Here is a 22,578-nt window from a genome sequence, read left to right on the forward strand (position 1 = left end):
CAGCAGATATCCAGAGAATTTCTTGGAGAAAACGAAGAAGGAGCTATTAATGATAAAAATAACAACATACAAAAGAATTTTTGAAGTGCCTGGAGAAAAAAAAAATAGCTTTTTAGCCACCTGACAACAAGACTGTCTCCATGGCTACATCTTTGAAATAGCTCTAGTACCAAAGCACAGGTTCTGGCATTACAGTTATATTTCATAAATAAGCTGAGAAAATGATGCAGAAAGAAAGAATTCAGTTTTATTAGACTGTGGAAGACTTTTGGAATAGGATGAACAACTTTACCTAAAAAAAACCCAGAAACAGGCTACTGGTATTTAAGCTTAAAATTAAGATGAAGACTATTTAAACTTAACAGAAAGTTGGCAGATGGAAGCACAGTTCAGGATGACAGACCAATTAGAGATGCAATCATTAAAACTTTGTATTCTTGGAAATAAAGTATTTAAGCAGCTAATGAAGTTTGACAGGAAATAGCAAAGCTCAAACCAAAGAGCATTTCAAACAAGCAGCATTAAAAAAAAACCCCTACAAACCAAACAGTCAAAGAACAAGGGTGCAAGGGCTCCTATGCAATTTCAAGAATCCAAATAAGTCTGTCCAGTTGTAAATTTGGCCATGGATAGAATGTGATTTTATACTTCTACACTATGTGAGAAGAACATCCAGAGAAATATGATTAGATTATTGATAAGTATTCAAATCAAAACTAGAGAACAGATTATGCTGATGTAGGAGCTGTAGAGCTGCAACAAAAAAAGGAAAGCAGAAAAGTGGAGCTGAACAAAAGAAATGTATTTAACTGTGTAAAAACATCTCCAGACCTTCTGTAAGTTGAAGTACATATATGAACAGATAATCATATAAATGCTAGACTACTGATCATCAAAATAATGTCCAAAATAATGATGAGGGCTGAAATCAGAATCTGGAGACCTTTCTCCTCTGAACAATGAAATATAAAATTAATTTGGTTCATCTGTCACAATCTCTTTTATATTTGTATTGACTGACTAACAGTATTGGATTCCAATGTTTTGGAAGTCAGAAAGATTTCTACATTAGACTGTTTATGGAGAAAGAGTCTGTGAAGCCATCTGAATCCAAACTGGTAGTAGAAAAAGCTTTAAGTCAAATTTGTACAACACAAAGCAGCAAGTTTACTAGCACTTTACCAGGACTAAATGGTATTTAAGTATTCTAAAAGAACTTGTATGAAAAACTGAAGAACTATTAGCTGATGGGTTCTTAAAGCTGACAGGGCAACGGACAGCACTAGTTTTTAACAAGAAAAGACACTACAGTAAAGAGACCTGGCATGCATCTGATGAACACAAAAATCTCCAGCCATTTGAGGGCAAAGCAGAATGATGTGGAAAGTCTGCTCTCCTTCCCCACCTGTCAAGTAATGCTTTGCTGTTCTGTCCTGTCAATCCTGTCATCTAAACTGAAGCAAACTAACTGGGCTTAGAGCAGTTCATTTCCTCTCTTCCAGTATGGATATGTTTCTCTTTAATGTGTATAAAAAAGCCCTTGAGGGTTTGACTATTTACATACAATTGTTTGAAACAGATATTTATAAAGGCCTATTTTAATTGAGTTTCTTAGCCTGTGCACCTATCCATTGTCATCCTATTTTTTCATCCATAAGCTAACTTCAACTAAAATGCAAGAAAGAATCTTCTGAATTACTAAATGTCTACTGGGCTCTTGAAAACAGGTTATCTTTTAGTGCCCAGGATATTAAGCAAGAGTGCAGTTTGACATTGATATGAGTATATTGTAGAAAACCTTTGTGTTCCTCCCAACAGTGTGGAAAACCTGGTAGCTTGCAAATTATTGGACAAGAAAACAAATCCAGTCATGAAGCAGACTTCCATAACTAATTTAGTTTCACTATACAAAGAGCCACCTGTTTTCTAAAACAAATAATGCTGTTTTCACAAAAAGCTTCCTATCCTTATTGCACCCAAATGTAGAAGAAATATCAGAAGTTTGATTTGCCATTGGAAAAGCTGAATATTTGGATAGCTGTAGAATATCACAACATTCACTTTTACCTTCTTTTCTTTCTAAAAATCAAGGAATGAGATCATGGGAACCCATGCACAAGTCTCTTGAAAATACCTATAATTAAATATTTAGTCAAACTTGTAAGAAATAAGTACTAGCACGTGGCGTCATAGTTTGAAAGCAGTTCAGGCATGCAGCCTTCATCCTCCTGCAGAGCCACAGCCAGACTTCCCAACGAAATAAGGCATGCAGCAGTTCATAAAAATAATGGGGAGAGGAATAAAGATGCTGAGCTCAAGGGAACAGTTAGGGTTTTAAAAATTATTCCAAATAAAGCAGAGCTCTCCTACCTCCAAGAAGAAAGGGAGAGGCTGTTTGTTTTTAAAAGGAAAATACTAAAAATATCTTCAATTACATTTATCTCAAAAAATGCTGGAGAGAACATATCACAAGTCCTCTTCAAATGAATGCACACAAATAAAAGAGCAATTAGACAAAACATATATGATGAATATTTAAGACACTGAAATTTCCTTAAGAATTAGACAGAGGAATACTTGGATACCAACACAACATGACACTAAGACCAGGAATGCAGAAAAAAATCCGTCCTGAACCATTTGAACACCAATCCACTTCCCTGTAGCATCCAAACATCAACCTTTATTATTTAAGAAACTTCTCTTGTTATGTTGTTTGTTCAGCTGTTATAATTGCAGTGGGAAAGAAAAAGCTGATGATTTGCTGTAACACTCAAGAAGTCCTTCCTTATTTCTCACAATATTCCTCACTTTCCTGCATAAAATGGAATGATGACACTGTAAGTCATTACAGGTGCCAAGCCTTACTCACTTGTCATTGCATTCAGAACAAACACATAAAACAAGAGTATAAACAACAAGAATGCTAGAGGAGTTTGCAAATACTTCATAAGGTATATACTAAGCAGACATTCATATGCAAGTTTTGTGCATTGGTTTCTTCTTTTTTTATACATGTTTATTCTATTTGATCCATCTGTTCTCAGATACTTCAGTTCTTAGTATTAAAATCATTCAATTCAATTTCCTTTTCTGTTCTTATAATTAGCTCTATAAAGAGTACGTATTTTTGCCATTATTATGGCAAAACTTGTAGTTTTGGTTGCAGCTCAAAAAAATTCCCAACCTTCTCTTCCTATTCAGATTGTGTTACTTTTTCTCCATTCTTAGATGAGATTATCTTATGACAGGTATATCACAGCACCTCCTAGCAAGCCTAACATGGAGCAAGCTCTGCCCTCCTACTGCTCATGTTCCCCCTCTGCTCCTGAGTGTAGTTGTAAATTATGTTCAGAAACAAAAAATGAACTCTGTTCCATGTTTGGCATTAAAGGCAGGGTTCAGCCTATAGATCTAAAGTGAGGAACTTTGTTCAGATGCCTCCACTTTAGGGCTGGTGTGAAGATCCAAGTGTTGTCCATGGAAATACAGCTCAACTCAAATGACAGGCATCTTTACACACACTGAAATCCCACTCCATATGTGATGACTTATAGATAATGTAGCTGGGTCACTACTCCTTTCCATAACCTCTCTTTGATGAAGCAATTTGCAGGGTAAATCTGTCCTGGGCTCTTTTTTTTACACCACAATAACTTGCAGCACAGTTCCTTGTACGTCTCCCTCATGGGCAGGTATTAACCAATGGCTCTCATCCAGCTTATCTGTTTCACATCTACAGCATCTGCCCATTCAGATTTCTTACCATTCTATTTCTGCCTGCACATTTAGACTTCACCTTTCAGTTTTAAGCAAACACCCTCTTGAAAGAAAATGAATTCAGCAAATTGGGGGGGGAAAAAAAGGCAAACAGCAAAATGACAGAAATATCTGAAAATTATACATTTCATAGAAGTCTACTAAATTGCATTTTGCATTCTGAGTTTGGACCAAGTGGAATGTCATAAGCAGATATGCCATGTATGGTAGAATTTGTGTCAGTCCTCACTAAGATATGCTTGGTAGTAAAAAATAAAACAGTTAGGAAATTGGTGCCAATGTCACATGGTTAAAAAAAGAAGAAATGTGAGAAAAAAAAAGTTCTTCAATTACTGCTGCCTTTTCTCATTACTCATGTAGAGATATCACTATTTATCAGCAAAGGAAGGAAAAATATATAATGATATTTTCATGGGAAGGGGAAAAATACAACCACTATTTGATTCTTAACTGTTTGGCTAAGTTTAGAGTTACAAAATGTGTTTACATTAAGAACCTGAGGTTTGTTTGAATGTTTACTTTATAGAAGTTCTGAGTTGAGAAGCTTGCAGAGTGAATTGCATGATACTGTCAGTGTAAATTACAGGTTTTGTTTGCCACAGCCCGGTGCAATGAGCAACTGGCCAAGAGCCAAACAAAAAGGCATAATTTAAAACACTCAATCAGTTATATTCTGAGACATTTTGTTTAGTGTTTAATAAGCTCTCCAGGGATGGAGAAATTACTAAAGCACATTGTCCTGACATGAGCTAAAATGGTCCTCTCTTGCCACCACATTTCTGGGAATTAGACATTAATGCAGTATATGAACATAAATCCATATACATATAGACATACACACTCATATTTTTGCACATATGTATATTGGGATAATTTTATTTTACAGATTTGCACATCTGATGTTTGTTGCTTTCCACCTTTCAAATGAGGCATCCATAGCCAGTGAAAGTTCCATACCCATTTATATATTCACTCATCTACTCTCTCTGCACAATTTCTTGTTTTATACGTTAAGAGAGGACACAATAAAATGCATCACACACAAAGCATTATGAATGGAGAGCGAAGGCTGTTTAGGGAACTGTTCTCTACCTTGCATTATGGAAAAAGAAAGCCTCTATTAATATAAAAACAGGGTAACTCCAAAACTAAAAGTACATCAAAAAACTTGTTTCTTTTATTGATAAAGAGATATGACACTTCAACCAGAAATTTCTAAGTCCAAAAGTTTAGAAAATTCTACTGAGCCTTTAGATGCAAAATAGAGCCACTGAAATGGTTGACTTTTGTTTCTGAGGATTCAGCAGCATGCATGAAAAAGAAGAGAAAAACATTATTTTGAAATCAAATGTATTTCTGATTAGAAATCAAAAAGAGACATTATTATAGAACAAATTATTCTGTCCATGCTTACCCTACAGTGTGCCTCTTGCACTTCTGTTAAGCATCCTGTGCTAAGAGTCCTGATGTTATGCTAGAACAAGTGTACTAACAGGCTTTACAAATCTTTTTATTCTCTGCTTCCAAGTCACTATGAAAGAGCAATGGCTGCTGTTGGTGCCCTTAATACACATAAGTCAATATGAAGAAACCAAGATATTTTGAATTCCTGGAAGGAAGCAAAGAGAAAGGGGTTTGTAATGCCTATTCCCAGGCAGGGAGGAATCAATCAGAAATGTAAAATTCCTGTCCTGGTGACCACAATCTCAAATGCATTTAGGTTTCAATTACTGTCATCTATTTATGTTGTTGAAATATTTATTTCATTAGTATACAGTAAGGTATTTTTGCACACTTTAATTTCTCCACATTAATAAGCTAACATCCTAGGAGTTTACATCTTTTAAAAACATACAAACATTCTGCTTAAAAGGAAATGGTATAAAACAACATCAGAAGACATTCTAGACTTTAAAGCCTAAATATTTACATAGTATCTCTACTCTACTCGAGTTGCATCATCCTCTTAGAATATTTACAAACTTCAAATTATAATTTGCAATAAACCCCAAAGCATTAGATTTGTTGTCTCTTTAGTTTATTCAGAGAGCTCTTCAGAGTAGGCAATTCCTATTCATCTCTAGGCAAAACTTCATCACAGAAAACAATCTGCAACAGCATCAGCACTGCAGACTGGATGGGGAAGTAAACAACAACACTGATCCCCAAGACCCGTAGAAGAAACTCATCCCAGTACAGTAAACCAACACAGTTTATATCTGAGACTGAAAAAAACAACTCCAATGACACTGGATAAAAGGATTTAAAGAATTTTGAAGAAGTTCAAATCTACTCCTCTTAGAAGTTGCAGCTAAGAGAACATCTCATCTTCTCACCATTAAAAAAAGCAGACTGACCTCCACCATGATATCCAAATCCAAATAATTTGCAACTATACTCAATACAGTTCATATCCACTGCAGTGCATCAGCACATCCACACAAAGCTTTTTTCAAATATCCAAAGTTATACTTTAAGAAGCTAATAGTTCACTAACAACAACAGTGACTTTTTACAAGGCAACTGATTGCCAATACTCCTGGTAAGAACAGGATCCTACAGAAGGATATATCACTTTATTAGGAAAAGACAAGATATTGGTGGATCTCACCTAAAGATAAGTGGCATAAAAGCATAGATTTCAACCTTCAGTCAGGGAGGGCAGACAGCAGTGGCTGGCTGTCCTCCAGCATTTGCTATATGGTGACTGAAGTAAAATGGAGCAGTAGAACATCTGCTCAACTCAAGAAAAAGAAAGGGGAAAAGGATGAATTCACTGGTGACATTTCACAAGAAATAACTATGTGTGCACATGTGCTCCCTACCCAGGAAGCAGTCCACACACGTCCCTTAGAAATCTGCCCTTCTACTGGATGGCTGCTACTTAGGGCACACCGACAGCAACAACCCTGCTACTTTAAAAAGCTGTACAAACCACTTGGAGTTTCCCACACCATAAAGATGTCACACCTTGAGACCAGAGTTACAGGGTGGTGGAGTGTAATGACATAAAGCCATGTCCTGATTCCTGACAGTGGGTCACGGTGTGTGTGTTTTAGCCAACGTACTGAAGCAAAAAGCTCTTCCTCAAACATGACAAGTCCTCACAGCATTTTTGCTGGTGTGATGGCCAATCCAAGGAAACACTCAAATCAGCTGAAGTATTTATAATACAAAATGTAGTTCTCTCCTTAACCATTATCTGGCTGCTCAAAAACCAAAACATGACCAGAGCAGCAGCAGGACAAACCTCTTTAAATGCACTCTTCAAACTGATGCATGATTAGGAGGCAGGGCCTCAGAAAGGATGCATGTCCTTGTCCCTTCTGACCCGCATCACTGTAGTCCACACATTTGTAGGATTCTGCTTGCACCAAAGTCAATTTACTAAACTAAAAAGCCAACAATCAAACAAAATAACCCAAATTACAGGGCAATTGAATGCCTTTGCAAGTAAGTAAAATAAGACATACAGAAACTATCAAGTAGAAAATATTAATAATTTTCCTAAAACTTCCTTCAAAATGTCTTCTCTTTCTTCCCAAACAAGCAGCACATTAATAATTTTTGTTGCACAGGTTCCTCTCTCTACATAGTTAGAAATTCTCTTCCTTTTTAACTCCAAAGATTTCTTTGAATTTCATCTGCATTTTCCTGGTTTTTTGCTAACATGGGTGACAACCAGAATAACATAAATAGGTTTCCTTTCAAAACATTTGCTTTAATTCATTTTGCTGACAGTATTTGTAATGTCATTTACCCTGGTAGAGATAGTAGCTCAGGTTTCTCAAGTTTTCGGAGTGTTACTTGTTAAGACAATACTAAATATGGAGGCTGTTTTCATTGTTTTGGTTTTGTTTTTTTAAAAAGCTAGAGCTGGCTTTTTAGCTATTTTTAGAAGTTTAGAAGCATACTTTCTGAATTTAAATAAGATTGGTAAGGCATCTGCCCTTCACTCCCCAGAATAAGCTACAATTGCTAGCATAATGCAATCAACTTACCAGTACTTATAATCTCATGTAACACTTAGCATCTCAAAATTAAACCACTAGACAATAAAATCCCAGAGCCAGAAGAGGTCAGAAAGGAGAATGAACAAAATTAAAACGTCATCTAGTCAATTTTCCTTTTCCATGCAAGGACTAAGATCCCCATGGAGTAAGGGCCATAACAAGACCAATCAGTTGCCAAGTTACAGTTCTCCCAAGGACTCACCACTCTTCAGAAAACAGGCCACATTTCTGAAGGCAAATGTGGTGGGAGACACTCTCCCAGGGTTTTGATAAATCATTTTTCAATAGAAAGAAAGACTGATTTCCTCCTAAGCATTTTTTGAGATTATTTGGATTGTAGAGTTTTCAGCTTCAGGCCAAAAGGCATTCCTAAACACACATTTTACCTGTCATCAGAAGCTCCACAGGACTAGGTTTGAGCCTGACCTTCCCAACAACACTCTCCCTTGAAATGAATTATTCAACTCAGGGCACAAAATTGACTGAGGAAACAGAAAGAACTAGCCACATTCTCTCCCCATCACTTAAAGTTTGAGATTCTGCATTTTGCTTACAGTTGTGCCCAGCTGTATGCATGGGGAGAAACCCTCTCAGAGTAAAGTCAGCAGGTTACCTCAGCATGTACTGCACACTGGAAACACTATTTTGGATGATTCCTGTTTCCAGGACAGCTATTCCATTCATTAAGCAGTACATCTTATGTTGCATTAAGCCATAACCATTTTAGCTAACTCAATATAGTAAAATTTAAAAAAAGGCACAAATCTGAATATTAAAATAAAGGAGGTTTTCAATTCTTCCTCTTTTAAAATGAGAATATGAATGAAGGTTGGTTTGTCTATTTGCACCCAGGTTTCCCCCTCTATTCCTTGGCTGAGGCTCTGAACCTCTCCTATCACCTTCCACTCCCTCAGAGGGCAGAGAAATTATGAAGGCACTGTAAGATGAAGACCACGTATAGAAAACCTGAATAAATGGAGCATAAATTTTTGTCTTTAAATAAATCAGTCCCTCAGAAGTTAAGTGTACCAATTATGTGGCTAACGTTAGGGCAACAAATTTTTCCTTGCCCTCCTATTGCCATATGCTTGTCATTTTTTTCCTACATTTTCCACTCACTGTTTCAAACATATGTTGCCACTTATATGCCAAGAAAGGAATCTCTGAATTACCCCCTTCAAGTATGATGGAATGGCAGACTGAATGGAGCCAGAGAGAGCACCATTAGCAGTTGTTCACACTTGTTTTCTCTTAACTATCTCTTCTCCAAAGTTTATTCTTCCTATGCAAGGTGACATAGAACTATAAAGCCATCTATGACTCATGCTGCAAAATACATAGCTGCAGCCAGGTACTGGAGAAGCAATTTTTTACCTTTTTTAAGGCCACCTTAAAGAAACTTTTTCTTCTTTCAGTTTCCAGATGGAAGATTCCTTTGTGAATCGCTTACCCAAGCATCAACACTGGTGATCCAACAGTGTTTTCATGTGAACTCACTGCTCAGTTTACCAGTGGTTTGCAGTCTCTCTCTGCAACTCCTGCTTCCCAGGGTCAGCTTGGTCACACACTTCACAATTCCAGAGTAGTGCACCTCAAATAACATCTATAACACTGCACATGCCCTTGTTTTTGTTGTCAAGAGAAGACCTTGAAAAGCTAAAATCAGATAATTCTTCAGAAAGGTGGGCAGAAAAAAAATCTTTATACAGGGGGAAAAAATGGATGTATCTACTAAAAGAGAAGTGAGCAGTTACCTTGGTACCATTAAACAGAAGTAATTAGTCCATCACGAAATAAATTTTTTAAACAGGTTTAAAATAACCAAGCGTTTCCAAAAGGAGTCACTTGTCACTTGATGACAAGGCCAGCTTCTAGATAAGTTTCATGTAATAAAAAATGTTACTAAACTAAAGAGAATCAAAGGAAAACTTCATTATTTTCCTCTCATCAGTGCTCTTGCACTGATTATCAGCATCACAATATGACAATACTTGATCTTTTCTTTTTCTGGTTTTGTTTTTCATTTCTTTGGTTGGTTGATTTCAGGTTCTTGGGTTGTTTCTTTCTCATTTGGTTAGGGGTTTTTTGATTGCTCATTTGTTTTTAATGTGAGGAGATGCAGACAGAGGTTTCCAAATGAAAAAAAAGGAACCCATGTCAGAAAACTACCTAAACTTCATAATCAGAGACTACAGATTTACCTTTTACCTCAATTTAAAGTCTCAAGAGCATAATGAAACCAAGAGAGATGCACAGCCTGAAACCTGCTGCCTTCTTAAGTTTGCAAAGCCACTGTTAGTTACTTAAAAACATGGGTTTATGCTAAGAATGGGAACTATCCAGCACATCTTACTTTTATTTACAGTTTTGTTATTGAGTGACTCTTCTTGGACATGCTAGGTTATTCTACCTGTTTTTTTAAGCCTAATTTTCATCCCAGAGTTTGTTGTTTGTTACTTCCAAGGTATCCTATGAAACTGACTGCAATTCATGCAGAATTATGCTGTTCCTTAAATTTCTGTGTAGTATTCAGGACTAATTCAGAGAAGACAAAAAGCAAAAGGCCATGTGGCAAGCTCCACTGTCAAAAAGAGAAATCCTACAGGATGATGCTTCCCTACCAAAATCTGCAGGGTGTTTGTGGTGGTGTTTTCCTTAACACATCAGCCACATGTATATTTAGCTCCCCAAATTAACCACTAATCCTTTGTCCCAATGTCTGCTCCCCCAGTGGTAAAAATAACACTGGGAGACTGAAACAGAAAGATGCCTACATGAATAACTGTCAGGGAGAAAATGTCACACAGGCTCATCCCCCCACCCAACCCTCTCCTCTCTACTTTTCTAAACAGAACTGCTAAAAAGTAAAAGAAAAGCAAGTTGGTAGGATGTTAAACATCAGCCATTGCCCATCCAATGAATAACAGCTGAAACTTGCATTCATGAAAAACTTGCATATTAGCTTTATTAAGTCTACTGAGTGCTCATCCATACTCTGTCCTGGGTATGCATTTCAAAAAAAACCCACAAAGAATTACACTGTGATTGGACAAAAATACAAGGAACTTTTAAATTCTGCTGTGTATGCCTTGCTTTTCACTTGAGGATCTTCAGTACTATACACAACCCTGTCCCAGTGGTTCTTGAAGGATCAAGGAGAGTATTTTGAGACCAATACTTCTAAAATCAGTATCTTGTTTCAAGATTTTTATGGGAGCACTGTCCATCTGAAACTGATGTGGTGAAGAACTGGGGGACTCTGTGAAATGACCAAATCCAATTTTTTATTTCTAAGGATATGTTGGGACAGGCACAATAACAAAAAACTTGTCAAGCAGCTCCCACTCTTCAAGAAATATACCTCAAAAGCAAAGTCAATATTGATGGATTACTCATACAGGAGCCTAATTTAGTCTGGGAGTAGCACAAGAGGGAAGAGAGGAACAAAACCCATGGCTTTGGGTTCTGCATTTTCCCTGAAAAACACCTTCCAGCCTCAAAGGCACACATACCCAGAGGCTGACTAGCAGTTTTAATTTGAAAGTTCAGAACAACTTTACCCTGAAGCCACATATAAAAACTGCATTAAGACAACACAGGAAATCACATGTACATCATCATAACATAAAGCTCAGAATTTTTAATGTAGGGGTTTTGTTTGGTTTTTGTTCTTTTAATGTGGTCTCATTTCCCTCAGAGTAAGGACTTACCTGTTTATTTAATTTGGTTTATGAAACCCAGGTTCATTAAAACTAGACTGAGATCACAAAAAATACCAAGACAATCAATAAAAGACCAAACTTTGGTATCACTTTCATGTAGCTTGAGAATTGAAAGCTCTATATTATACCTTTCACAAAAAAAGTTCTTATTAAAAACCAGATCAGTTCTGAACTGGACCAATTAAAATCACCAGACACATATTTTGCACATATGGTCCTTAACAAGTGAATAACTCTAAAAAGTACTTAAATTAGCTTAGAAAGACAAACTTAATATTCCATAACCAAAAAAATAATTATTTCCAGTATTTTTAAATGGATCATTTTCCAATAAATTAAAACCACAGACTGGGTGGAAATTGGTCTACCTCCTTTAAATTCACTAACAACGGGAATTATACCACATGAAAGTTCAGCAAATCAGTCTATAAATACATCCATAAAACTCTTATGGTTCTTTCTGTTTGTTTCAATACATTTAAGTGCATTTACAGAAAGATGATGAACTCATTAAACCAATTTAAAATCTTATTTTCTTAGCTACACTTTTCCCAAGTGAATCCTATCCCCAGGCTATTAATTCACTTCACAGCTGCTGACAGGATGGTTAGGAAATGGTTAAGTCTGCAAGATTATGTCTTCCATATGCAACTACCATTCAGCATCCCCACCCTAAGGGTACAATCAACCAATAAAGGCTTTGTTCTGATTATGTAATGCATGTATTTGATATCCCACTTGAGAACTCTGTTGGATGTAAAGACAGCTATAGCCTAGTGACCAAATAAGATGATGTAATATTTCTTTGGAAGTAACAAAACATCTGAGCATGCTCACAGAATTCAGAAGCTCAAGCACTTTTTCAGTCTGAACCACTCAGCCACTGAAGAGCTGCGTCCCCCTTCATGGTTTGCTTGCTCTGTAGCACTTACAAACTTTCTGACACCAAGAACAGAATCCCAATTTTGTTCCCAACTAGTCACACAAAAAACCACACAGAACAACCCAACTTCATCTGAATTTACAGGTTCTGAAAAAAATGGAACAAAATTCTCTCACAAATTGCATTTATGAACAAGAAAAAAAAATGTTTTCTTTAAGCAACTTTATAAAATGCATATGCCCAAAAGGCAGCAGCCAAAAGAATACCTAAGAGATCTGTGCAATTCCTAAGAGAGAAATAACATGTGGAATTCCAGCTTGTATCAATACACCCATAGCTTAAGAGTTGTGAAAGTGTTTAACTTAGGATTTGCATTCAAATGTTGCACATGAACACATTCCTGGTACATTCATTGTTCATCAAAGTGGAAACAGTAATAGTCATATGACACTGTAAATGTCATAAAATCATGCACACAAACATACACTTTAAAAGGACTGTCACCTAATGGGGTTTTAGATCTAGCAGCTTTCATAGTTCAGGTCAATGAAGAAGTGATTTTTAAAAGAGAAGAAAAGTTTAGTGCAAGTAAAATATTAAAATATTCACCAGAAAAATGACACAACAAAACAATAAGGTTCTATTATAAAATCACTGTCACTTAAGAAATCACTATGAGAGAGATGGAACAATGTCAGGGTCAGAAGAATGAAGACAGAAAAATCAAAGCCAAAGTTCTACCAGAAAACAAAGTGAACATTTTTCTTCATTAGGAAAGATGTGACCATTTTCTCTGTCCTCAATGCCATGCGATGGACAGTAACAAGTTGGCCCTATTTGAAACACAAGATTTCTAAGATAATTCCATGCAGAAATGCAGTATCCAGGCATTCTCCTTTCTAAGATGAGATTAATGTCAAAGTGAAAAGCATTTGAGATTCTGTGCAGATTACTTCCTGAATCTGGACCTCTTCCCTTTCCCACTGATCTCCCTCAGGGAACAAAAGTGCAACCGATGAGCCTCCCTGCATTCCAGTACAAATGCTAAAAATGCCTCTAACCATTCCTACCCAGTCACTCCACTGGACATTGGCATCTTCACATAGCCCTCCCTCCAGCTTCCAATAACCCACTAATGGATTTTCTTCTTCCAACATGACAAAGACAAACTGGAACCTCACCTGACCAACATTAGCCTCTTTTATTGGTTTTGGCTCCTAGATGCACATAAAAACCAGAGAGAGGAACAGAATAGCACAAGAAAAAAACTTGTTAATACAAGTTAAACAAACAACTTGTTAATACAAGTTAAAACAAACAACTTCACAAAGTGATTTGGTCTCTCTGTTATACTGCAGCTATGAAAAGAAACCAATTATTGTACTTGCAAGAAGATTCACAAACATGATTCCCCATTTCTTTTTGTATTACCTATGTTAATGCTATTCCCTGACGTCTGTAAGAATTCCCTAACCAAAAAAGGGCAGCTTTGCTGCTTTTGGTAAGTACCTAAAATAGAGAAAATGCTTCCAAGAAAGCCCAATATTGAAGAAAAAGTAATGAGTTTGACTAAATGACCCAAATTCTATGACATCAATACACATGGAACATAGACCAGGACATCATTTAAAGCTAAGGTATCACAAACAGCCTTCAGTCATTCATTCTAAATATTAACTAGCTGAAAGAAGTCAAAATCCATTGGAACTACCGTTCATTGAAGTTCAGGCACACCCAGAACTCCTTTGTGTAAAAGTGCACAAACTTTTCAGAGTGATTCCCAACAGATCTGGAGACACTTAATAATTCCCTCCAACTCAGACGCTGCTCTCCACAAGCAAAGCCACAATCAGGATCTCCACAAGCCCCTGAGCAATTTGTGCTTCTGCTCCAGGGATACCTATACCTACCACAACTGCTCCAAGAACTGCAACCATCTGTCACGCTGACTGCTGAGAAAAATATACTTAGCAACATTTCTGGGCATGACTTGCTTTGATTTACATACACACAGATAGCTGAAAGTTAAGGCTCCACTTAGGTTCCCAAGCCCCAAGGTCAAAGCAATTTTATAGCTCTCAAAGTGTTTATTCTTGTCAAGCTCTGTATATCCTTATGTCACTCTGGACACATCTTGGGCTTCTAGCAAAATAACTCCTCCTATTTTGGTAGTGCTGGATTCATGTATGCTGCTACTCAGCAGCAATATTATTAAAGACTGATTTGTTTTATGTGAGACTAGCCTCTGCCCATCTACTATGGATATTTGAAATAAAAACAATTAAAGTCAGAAAAATAGAGTAAAACAGAAAAGAACTAACAAACTTCACATGCTCCAAACTTGAATCAAACTAAGAGGTCATGCACAACTGGGTCTGGATTTAACCAGTACAACATACATTAGGAATTTAAAAATATACTTGTTTTTTGCTGCTTTCTAGTTCTAGGCCTCTGTCTATTGTAAATGGAATCGAGACATTTCTGTATCATTTTAAAAGATAAACACAAAAAGGCTGCATAAGTACTATCATAAGTACTACATTAAAATAACTAGAACCACTTTTCTCCTCTGTCCTTGCTACTGGTTAGAGTTATGCACAAATATTTACTTATTCTATAGTTGTGTATTTACTGGAGAGGGGCAGGGGGTAAATAACCCGAAGATCTACAGATTCAGGGTGCTTAAATTTTCTGTAGAGTCACCTAAAAGTACTAAAGTCAATGTTCTTCTGTTGAATCCATTTAAGAAATTAGCTTATTTTTTCTTGAGTAATAGTACAGTCTGCTTATAAGATACATTATTAGCAATTATCAAATGTACTACGTGATTTCATAGCAGAATATGCCGCTACAGATTTCACTTACAAGAAACTGTATCCCTACTAGAACCCAATACATTGCTCTCTTTAATCAATTCTATGCAGTTCATCCTGACTACACTCTTTATAAGTGCAATTTGTATGGACTGCAAGTATCTTTCATCTAATTAATATTAATCTTCATATTAGAAGCTCCTGAGTTCACTGGCCAGAGCAAAGAAAAGACAGAAATTGTGCTCTCTCAAAATTCTTTTGATCAAGTTATGCAGGGGAAACAATGTTAAAAGGTACAGAAGCTTCTTCCTTACAACTAAAAATAGGTAGCTGAACAAAACAGGTTAAAAATAAAGTACTCAACAACTAAAAAAACTCCACAAAATAAAGCAGACTATAAAGCAGTGGGAAGGGTTGCAAGGAAGACTGTTTAAAGAGCGTAAGATTTTAGGGACTAAAAGAAAATTTTGCCTTTCCTTCAGGTGCTAGAAGAGAATTTCCTTAAACCCCTTTTTCTTGTGCTTTAGTTCAGTTTTCAAGCATGAAGCAAGCTGTAGGCTATTCAAGCATTTAGTTCATCTCCTAGAAGACTTTCTTAGTAATGGTCCATCCTGTTGACATAACACCTGAGACATGAGATCAATAAAAGTGTTCCCAGATAATGACACAACTTCAATATCGCTGAGTTAAAAGTAATGGCTCTTAAGGCTGATATGTCTCATGCCAGCTGCTGTAAAAAAGCCAAATTAATACCCTTTTGTATTTGTTCTCCTTCCTCACTCCAGGGCTTTGTAAAATTTTTGTTGCAGACTCTGGAGCTGTGGAGTGTCTGAGTCTGCTAAATGCATTTCCCCAGGCCCAAGAGACTCCTTGAACAGTACCTGCTGTGGGCAAGGCTCACACAAAGAGCTGCATGTGACTGTACCCTAGGAGGTCAAGAAATTCTGTAAATACTTTTCCAGACCAGAGAACTGAACCACACAACTAAGTCACATTTCTAAACTATGAATCCATCAGATAGCTCAGCAATTCTGAATCCCAAAGGGATCAAAATTTTATGAGCTACATTACATCCCTAGGAATTCACAATCTAAAACAGCCTGTATAGGATGCATTTGCCTCTGCGTTATTTCAACACATATTCCTTGAACAGGTACCAAAATCACCAATAATTGAAGCATTGTGCTTTAAACAGGAACTAACATACAGCTACTGAAATTACAGAGAATAAGAAAAGCCTTTTTGAATGTATTTCTTACCAGGAATCCTATGGGGGGGTTTATCAAGGCAGAAAACATGTCTGTTTTTACATAGATTTTATAACATAGATGCAGCATCTTAAGACCCAAAGAAGGGGCCCAAGAGCATGTTTGTGTTTTACTCTGCTAATGCAGGCAGCCCAATAAAAAATACTTTCTCTCCTTGTAAATTTTACCTTCCTTAGCATCCATACTCATTCTTCTACAGCCTTACTCCCTTTTAAAAAAGCTCTTTAACCCATTGAAAACAGAGCTGTTAATCAGTAGGAGGCAAGAGAAGCCTGTTCAACAGAATTATAACAATGACATGTAGGCTTCATGATACATTTTAATTCTGGATTCTCTCTACTTAACCACCAAAAAAGAAAATAAAGCATAACAGCTTTGTACTCCACTTTGCATAAAATCAATGGCACCAGTGAGCCTTCTTCCAGTTCTGATGCTGCATTCAAGCCCACACTCACCTGTGTGCCTGACAGGCTTGTGCTCCCAAAGGAGCCATGGCCTCAGGAGGCTCCTGTAAACCTGCAACTCCCAAGAAATGCACTGAATGCCAAATCCCTGCTACCTGTGTACTTGGCTTTGCTCTCCAAGCCATTGGTGGAACACCTCACCCAGCAACAAGGGCAGGAACAAGAGATGTGAAGGGAAAAGCATAAGGGTGCCTGATGGGGAGGAGCTGAAAGAGCCTGCAATAACTTGATCTACTTTTTCACTTCACATATCATCAAAGCTTTGAAAGAAACATCCTCCACTGGCACCATGTTCAACACATGGCAGTGTGAAAAGCTGAGTCAACAAACGTGCACCGGTTTTATTCAAACAAGAATTACACAGCTCTGAAAAGGAGTTGATCACTTTGAATAAAATGACTGAACTCACATCTTAGATTAATACATAAAAAAAGAGACAGGGATTCCTGTGGAGTCAGACTTCAAGCTCACAATATTTCAGCCATACCACTTCCCTGAAGTTCTACAAAAAGAATCTTGCTTTGACTGAATTCAAAGGAAAAGGATAAAGCAAAGCAGTACGGTGTCATTTTTTCTGCAGTCTAATGACTAAAGACAGACATTTAAAACATGTTCTACTTTCAAGCCTGTCTACAGACATGAAACTGAGCACCTTCCAAGCTCCTAAGTCTTCACAGGATTACAACTCACTTTTGCTATTGCATGAACACTGAAATGGCTGTCGTGCCTCCAGAAATAGCCCAACTAGACAGGCATACTTGTGGGTGGGGGTGGGTTGATAAAAAAATTTCTCTGCAGAACCCATCACAAACAAAACAAATCTCCAATCCCAAACTTCTTAAAATACACCCTTGTACAGACCTTTCATGAACTAAAGAACATTATCTCATTTTGTCACAGAGAAAGGATTACTTGGCTATATATGTTTGGTTTATATAGAGTAGGGGAAGGCATACAAACTAAATTCTATCCATCCTTGTTCATGATAAACTCTGCCATGCAAAAAGTTGTCTTTTACATAAAAAATTACCTTGGTCCCATATACAAAATGAAACCATCTCACAAGCAGATATGAAGCACTTGCTAAGCGCTTCTCCTTAGAAGTCATTAATAGTTGAGAGGCACAGTCATCCACTTCAACATAAAGGAATCTAATTACCCTTAATAGTTGGCTAGGAATTTTATTTGTATCTGCAAAAAGAAAGGGAGAATAATGGAATCTGTAAACAATAGGAGAGTTTGAAAAAATATTTCTCCCTGCTGCCAAAAAAAGTTAAAACCACAGAGTAATGGAGATATTAATCTCTTTCCACCCATGGTCCATAGTAAAAGACACATGAATCTGAAGAATGTTATCTTTAGAACTTTCCCCTGCTTCTGTCCCTTGCCTCCCACATCAGTTGTCAATACATTTCAGACATAAATAAGCCATAATAACCTCCAAATTTCTCTTTGCAATATTCAAAAATTAGTCTATACATTAGGATATGAAACTCTAAAACACTTTACAGATGAAATCCAAGAGATCATCAAACATAATGCTAGAAGAAATAATAAAGATAGATTATTAGCATCCTTCAAAACTTTTCTAATTTAAGAAATAATTAGAGTGAATCTTCTTCCACTGAGTAATTCCAAACTCCCACAGATTTTGGAGACAAGGCTGAGCACGCAGTGGAGAAAAATCCTTGAAGTTACATGAGTTATTAAAACATTAAATATCAGCTCCTATTTATGCAAGGCAATAAAATTCAGCTTGTCAATTCTGAGTACATTTCAGTTCTCTGAGTATCACATGCAAAACTTAAGCAGACCATCTCCAAAAAAGCAAACTGTTCTAAGTAATGTAAAATACTAATAAAAGCTTTGACAGTATTTGTACTTCAGTAGATGTTTATTTTTGGAATTTGAAAGTAACGTAAAGATTTAGACCCCAGGGAGAATTTCAGAAGCCTCAAGCTTCAACAACATCTACATGAAGCAAATGTGACCAAGAGCCTGATTCAGGCAAACATTTCAATATATCATTAAAATCAGACATCTGCTGAAGTCCTTTCCTTTTTCAACAAAAATACACAGGGCTATGTTTTAAGTGCTTTGTTGAACTCAGGCCCAAGTCTAATTTCCTTTATTTATCTTAGATACAAAATGGCCAAAGGAAGGGGTCAAATGCTGCAATAGATAGGTTATGGGTTTAAGGACACTGGAACTGCTGCTATGAAACGCCATGGGAAGAAAGAGAAGTTTAACGGTGGAAGTAATGGGAGGAATTCAGATAGTTTAAGATAAAGTCTAAACAACTGCCTCAAAGTCTTCTAGCTTATTTGTCCTATCTTCTCCTGGCCTCATATAATCTTCCATCTTCCCAGCTTCTATTTTTCTAAAGTAAAATCTTGAAAGATTTTGTGGGCACAAAGAATACAAAAGGATAAGCAGCAACTAGAAAAAAGTCCCTGCAAGCAGCTGCAGAGAGCAGCCCTGCATTGACAGGAGATGCACCAATGATTTAATTAGATTTTCTTTTGGTCTCCAATTTCCACAAATCAACAATCTACAAATCAGCTTTTGCTGTCACAATACTTGCAAATGCACCAATTCTGTGCAAAACTATGTATAGTAACTAAGGAAACAGAATTCATTTTCAAGGAGCAATGGAGAATGAGACAGGCATAGCTGCCTGCTCAAACGCTTTTTTTTTTTCCTCCTCAGTGTAGTTCACCCGTGCCAGGATTCCACCTACAGATACTGAAAGAAACAGTAAAGGAAGGCTCCTTTGCAACTCAATTCATTGCCTCAGACAAAAATGAATTTTTCATGTAATAGAAGTCCAGAACTTGGAATTTTTAATAAAATATCCAAGCCCTTAACAGGGCTTGGGTAGCACTGTACAATGTCCTTTAAGTCATAACAATATAAAAGAAGGAAGTCAGGTCATTATACACTCAGCTGATGCTCTTTGATAAAGTTGGTTTGCAGAAGGTCACAGATGTGCACTTTTGTATTGCAGAGAGGAATTAACTAAGAAACGAGGAGTTTGTATTTTGGCCATCCCCAGATGTAAACACAGACTTATAAACAGAAGGACTTGCATTCTCTATTCCCTGTTCCCAGACTACCAATAAACTTATCACCAGCACTATCTGAGCTGTGTTCCTTGGAACTCCAGAATAGAACTAGATTGTGAGGGTGAATTTTTGATTACCAGCTTTTGAGAAGTCCTCTTCTTCAAAGCTGCTTATGGCCTAAAACAACTGTTTCATGAGGTAGAACAACAATGCAGGCAATTTTCATATAGACTACAGAAACAGGGTGTGCGCAGGTGAAGGGAAAGTTGCAAAAAACAGAGCATTTGCAAAGGGAAGGGAAGAAAAAAACAAACCCAGGACAGAAACAGTAATTTTCACCTCTAAGGATTTATATATTTATGCTCACATACATAAATGTAAAAAAGGATGCACTGACATTTAACTCCTACCTACCTTGCACTGAATAACTTCCCTGACTTCCCCTGCAAATCAGAAAGGGATACAGCAGTACCTCCACAGTGTGCCCTTAGGCAGCACCGTGCACCATCAGCTGTCCTGCCATTTTCAACAGTCCCAGCAGAAAGGCTGAGTTTGCAGCTGAAGATATTTCCCATACCAAGGTCACCTACATGAGCTTGTATTTCAAATGATCCATATTGGCATAATACTTTTGATGAAAACTAGACAAACTGTTAGCCTCCAAAAACATTAGCCAAGGAACTGAATAGACCAGTATCAGCTAAAGACAGGTTACTTTGCTTTTGTTTGGATTTGATTATTAACTCTCCTAGAGCAGCAAATGAAATATTATCCTGGTCTGTCCATTGGTGTACTCAAATAAGATGTTTTCTATCTCCAAAACCATTTGGGAAGGGTTTGTATTAAATAATTTGAAAGTCTCCTGACAAGGTACCCAAATCTGAACTTTCTCAGAAACTTACAGAGAGGACACAGCAGGATCAACCATGCAAATAAGCAGCAGAGTTCTGAGGAAGTCTTTGCTCAGTAACCATGCAAGAGGTTGCTGCAATTTGTCAACTAAAGAATAAGTACCTTTTTCAGGCTACACTCAGGGTAAATATATGCAAGATAGCTAGAAGATGTCTGTCTTGTTAATGAAATGCAAACATCTTAATCACCATTTCTCTTCATACCTACAGACAGCACTCCCAAATAAGTAACTTGCCTTATTGTTAGCATTATGTTCATTATGACAAAACAACTAAAGGCAGGCAGAGAATGGCTTAAGCTACAGAGACGAAGATTAAAATTCAAATACTGGAAATAAATTAATTGATGCACCTACTACTTCTATAGTGTAGAAAGCCTTTCAATGGTCTGATTTACCCACCAACATAAAAGGAGTTTGTTTCACTGACTCCTGTTATCCCTTAGTGTATTTTCAGTAACAAATTTTGTACCTATTTCCAGTATTTCTTCCTTCTGTCACCAGTGTTGATTCAGAGTGTACACTAAAGAATGGGGAATACAAGAGATACATTTCAAGTTCTTCAATCTAAATCCTATTTTTTGGCTTTCTGCCTCTTTCCTAAATATTAAAACAAACAACTCATTTCTTCTAGACCTTCTAACTAAAAATAGTTGGTTGGACTGCTTAATTGTGTTAGCTGAAACACAAACAGATGAAAAAGGAAAGGGGTTTGTAGAAAAAACATTGAAGAGAAAAAAAAAAAATCAGATTTCATCTGGCCTTCCCATCATCACTTAAGAGAATTGTTTTGTAGTTACATCATCAGGAAATAAAATACTATCCTCCAAGGACCCCGACTCTTTACAGAAGGAAAAAAAAAAGTAAGGCTCAAAGTTCATATCCCCCCTCAGAGGAGTTCAGCTAAAGCTGCATTTTTTGTCAATAAAATTAAAATAAAAAAACCGAACCAACAGAAAAAGCTTCCTTAGAACAACTAATTAAACAAGATGACTTGGAATTTAGATTTTCTGTTTTCAAACCCTAGGCTGCGGGACTAAGTGGAAAACATTGTACTTAATCAGTAACAACCTAAAACGACTTTATTATCAGTGCTAGAGAGGAACTGCCCTAACCCAAACCTTCCGCACATTCTTCTTGGCCCTGAGCTGGAGGACAAACGCAATGGTTCGCAGAGCGCGGGGCTGGCCGGAGCCAGCACCCACTGCCCGGCTGCCAAGGGCCAGCCTGGCTGCCCAGAGGTGGCTGAGCTCAGGTGCCCAGAGGTAGCCAGGCTGAGCTGCCCCGAGGGGGCAGAGTTGCTCAGAGGTGGCAGAGCCCGGCCGCCCAGAGGTGGCTGAATTGCCCAGAGGTGGCCAGGGCGAGTTGCCCGCAGATGGCCGAGCCCAGTTGCCCAGAAGTAGCTGGGCCGAGTTGCCCACAGGTAGCCAAGCAGAGCTGAGTTGCCCATAGGTGGCCGGGCTGAGTTGCCCACAGGCGGCCAAGTTGCCCAGCTGTCCAGCAGCAGCCAGGCACAGCTGTCCAGAAATGGCTGAATTGCCCAGAGGTGGCCAGGCTGAGTTGCCCACAGGTGGCCAAGCCAGGCTGTCCAGCAGTAGCCGGGCACAGCTGCCCAGAGATGGCCGAGCCCGGTTGCCCACAGGTGGCCGGGCCGAGCTGC

At 37.6% G+C, this 22,578-nt stretch overlaps 2 protein-coding genes and 1 long non-coding RNA gene across 3 annotated transcripts in view; 1 reads left to right on the plus strand and 2 right to left on the minus strand.

Moving 5' to 3' along the window:
* CMSS1 (cms1 ribosomal small subunit homolog) overlaps positions 1-22,578 on the minus strand; it is a 223,527-nt gene that overhangs the window by 161,439 nt on the left and 39,510 nt on the right. The gene's annotated exons all lie outside the window — the stretch shown is intronic.
* The window catches only part of FILIP1L (filamin A interacting protein 1 like), a 171,487-nt gene that overhangs the window by 128,707 nt on the left and 20,202 nt on the right, over positions 1-22,578 (plus strand). The window lies entirely within an intron of this gene.
* The window catches only part of LOC132087002 (uncharacterized), an 82,881-nt gene that overhangs the window by 28,296 nt on the left and 32,007 nt on the right, over positions 1-22,578 (minus strand). The window lies entirely within an intron of this gene.

The sequence above is a fragment of the Ammospiza nelsoni genome, chromosome 2 (genome assembly GCF_027579445.1).
Source record: "Ammospiza nelsoni isolate bAmmNel1 chromosome 2, bAmmNel1.pri, whole genome shotgun sequence".
Lineage (NCBI taxonomy): Eukaryota > Metazoa > Chordata > Aves > Passeriformes > Passerellidae > Ammospiza > Ammospiza nelsoni.